Source organism: Procambarus clarkii, chromosome 62 (assembly GCF_040958095.1).
Source record: "Procambarus clarkii isolate CNS0578487 chromosome 62, FALCON_Pclarkii_2.0, whole genome shotgun sequence".
Lineage (NCBI taxonomy): Eukaryota > Metazoa > Arthropoda > Malacostraca > Decapoda > Cambaridae > Procambarus > Procambarus clarkii.
The window spans coordinates 7,392,717-7,396,358 of NC_091211.1; the positions used below are offsets into that span (position 1 = coordinate 7,392,717).

Below are 3,642 nucleotides of genomic sequence, written 5' to 3' on the forward strand. Positions count from 1 at the left end.
CTTTTATGAATGTATTAAAAAATTTTGTTTCACACAATGGAGCGACACCATTTAAAGTGTTTCCATCACCCTGAAGGCTGGTAAAAATATATTACATTAAAATCATACACAAGTACGTTACTATCTGTGTATGTAAATGTTTCTCCAGTTACTTAAAGCTTACCAGTTCTGTCTTGTCTAGGAGTTTGAGGGGAAGGTTTTGTACTCGGCCTGTAGATAGACTTGTTGGTCCCACAAGATTCTGTCAGGGGTGGAAGCGTATTAGCATTGTATAGAAAATATTTACAAAATAGTTTTAAATACATAAAACTACAAATAGTAATTATTGAATTATTACATTAGCTTATAGCTTTTATGAATGCATTAAAAAATTTTGTTTCACACAATGGAGCGACACCATTTAAAGTGTTTCCATCACCCTGAAGGCTGGTAAAAATATATTACATTAAAATCATACACAAGTACGTTACTATCTGTGTATGTAAATGTTTCTCCAGTTACTTAAAGCTTACCAGTTCTGTCTTGTCTAGGAGTTTGAGGGGAAGGTTTTGTACTCGGCCTGTAGATAGACTTGTTGGTCCCACATGATTCTGTCAGGGGTGGAAGCGTATTAGCATTGTACAGAAAATATTTACAAAATAGTTTTAAATACATAAAACTACAAATAGTAATTATTGAATTATTACATTAGCTTATAGCTTTTATGAATGCATTAAAAAATTTTGTTTCACACAATGGAGCGACACCATTTAAAGTGTTTCCATCACCCTGAAGGCTGGTAAAAATATATTACATTAAAATCATACACAAGTACGTTACTATCTGTGTATGTAAATGTTTCTCCAGTTACTTAAAGCTTACCAGTTCTGTCTTGTCTAGGAGTTTGAGGGGAAGGTATTTTACTGGGCCTGCAGATAGACTTGCTGGTCCCACATGATTCTGTCAGGGGTGGAAGCGTATTAGCATTGTATAGAAAATATTTACCAAATAGTTTTAAATACAAAATAGTTCTGTCCAGTTCTGTCTTGTTCTGTTAAAAAGAAAACCATCATTCAAAAAGAAATAAAATGTTTTCAATTAAATTAAATTACCTGATTCCTGTATCATATTATTTTGATGTTCATCTAGAGTCAGCTTACACTCGGCAGTCTTTCGGGGCATGGAAACAGTTACTTTTCTTGGTGGTGAATCTTCACTGTCTGAAACAAAAACGTTTAATGCATTCAGAAAAGCTATTAACATATATCTATATATATATTTTAATATATTACCAAGCAAAATATATTACCTAGTAAATAAGATTATTTGTTCCATTAAGCCAATCATGTTTCATTTTTTTAACAATTATTTTGAATAACTCTAAACATTCATTCCTACATACCTCCATCCACATCATTTGGTATTCTTCTGTATTTTACTGCCCTATGGTGATAACTTGTGTCTGTGTCACTTTCCATATTTGACGTTTCTTCTGCCTTTTTAAGGTGTTTTAGGGCAAGGTCCCAAGTACCTATAATAAAAATTAGAGTATATATAATTCATTATTACGAAACTTTGTATAACATCAAAACATTGAGAAATTTTTGATTTAACCATATGAATCAATGCTTGTATTTAATTACTATCAATGGAATAAATCTTGCTGATGTTGAAACGTCTCCATTTTGATGGGTCTGGTATTTCTCCTCTTTTGGCTTTCGATGATTGGTTTTCACGTGGCCAATAGCCCACGTTTGATCCCTGGAAAGGGGACATATATTTGTAAATATATGTATATGTAAATGTATGTCTCATAAATCGAGGCCCCACTGTATTTCATATATTATATACATATATATCTCTAAATCTATCAACATATATCATATACACATATTTTAAATACTAATGTTTTAATTTTGCAAATAAACAATATATATATATATTGACTTACATCAGATGCACTAAACATCCATTTGATATGGATGATTGACAATTCTCCTTCTTCATCTTCCACAACGATGTATTTATTTTCAGATTCAGCCATCTACAAATTTAAACTGATTAGGGACATTTTCTGCAGCACATTATCAGTGTCTAAGAAAATAAGCAGTCACTAATTTTATATAGTACTAAACAACAATGTTAACCTTAATTCTAATATGTTATGATGGTGAACAATACTTTTTACTAAAGTTAAAAGTTTGCAATGTAAGCAAAGAGTATTCCTACAGCTTGCACAAGAATCAAAAACAATCACAAGAAACTTACTAGTCATAAATCATGTAGTATTGACAAGAAGATATAAGTACTTTCTGTTTTCTTGATTAACATTCCTCTGGTTGATGTGTTAATCCTATACACTTTTTTTAAAAAGTCCTTACGTGGATTAACATTGAAGGCCCCAAATATTCTTGAATCACAAGGACTAGTAAATATTGGGCTTTGAAAAGGATATACCCTAACAATGAAGTAATTTTCTTCACTTCTTCGGCTGTGTACAGTCCTTAACACTTCACAGCAATTATATCCAGGTAACGAATATACATTGTTAGGAAATTTATGAGAAATTTTATTATCTGGAGATGTTTTATAAATCATGGTATTTTCAGCCTCCTTTATTCTTTTTGTAATTTGGACAATTGGATTTTTACTTGATCTGACCATCTTTTTCAGCTGATGCAAATAATTTTCAAATGGAAAAGCTGAACAACTGTCAAGAGTACCATGTTCCTCAGCATCTGCTGTTAGGTGAATCAAACTGTGAACATTGTAGACAAGAAAATCTTTCCCATACAGATCACCACACCTTGATACAAAATTCAGCAAAAGGTCATGAGCATATTTGCCGTATTTTAAGGACATACATGTGGGCGAAACAAGAAAACTTATACCAACACTGAGAGTAAGGAAATGATCATACATCTCTTGGGGTAGAATACCTTTCAATACAAGCTTTCCTGTGTAGAGAAGAAACTGTCTGTATTCAGTTGCCTTCCATCTGTCAATTTCTTCCAAACCTCGTGGTTTACGTGCAAAAATATTGGGCACAAAATCTTTTATGCTCACCAATCTAGCACTAATTTCAGAAATCTGGCGGCTACATAATTTAAATGTGTTTTTCCGTATCCAGGTGACAAGAAGTCGCTTCATAACACCAAGGCACACCTGGTGCATATAGTCAATGGGAAACGCTGCAATTAAGTCTATGTTCAAGTCACAGAATGGTGATTTGCCATGATGATGTTGCGAGTTAGATTGATTACGGAAGCGTGTGTCTGTTCTAATGGTTAAATTTGTTACTTCTGGATATGTCATTTTCCCCATCCAAGTACCTTTCTGTTCACATTTGTCACAGCCATAATAACCTGAAAACAGTTTTATGGACTTCACCATAGCCTTAGCAGGTGCATCACAAATTACACATTGTAATTTTATGTTGATAGTTCTGTTACCATACTGAATCCCATGCAACAAAAGGTCATCCATATCAGATATAAAATCATATAAGAAATTTAAATCACTTGGCTTAGAACGTCCATACATGAGGACAACTGGAAAGACTTTCAAAGGTGTAATATTCATTACTGCACAGAGAACTGGCCACAAAGCATCATTTTTGCTTCTAAATATAGGAAGGCCATCAATGTTACATGACAATAATAA

The 3,642-nt window shown here is 32.9% G+C and overlaps 1 long non-coding RNA gene across 1 annotated transcript; it reads right to left on the reverse strand.

Moving 5' to 3' along the window:
- Positions 1 to 1,616: 1,616 nt before the first annotated feature.
- LOC138354201 (uncharacterized) lies at positions 1,617 to 2,524 on the reverse strand. Its single transcript, XR_011223459.1, has 3 exons — positions 2,248 to 2,524; positions 1,931 to 2,023; positions 1,617 to 1,740 (listed from the first exon to the last, which is right to left on the reverse strand). It is a non-coding gene; the product is annotated as an uncharacterized lncRNA (long non-coding RNA).
- Between the last annotated feature and the right edge of the window lie 1,118 nt (positions 2,525 to 3,642).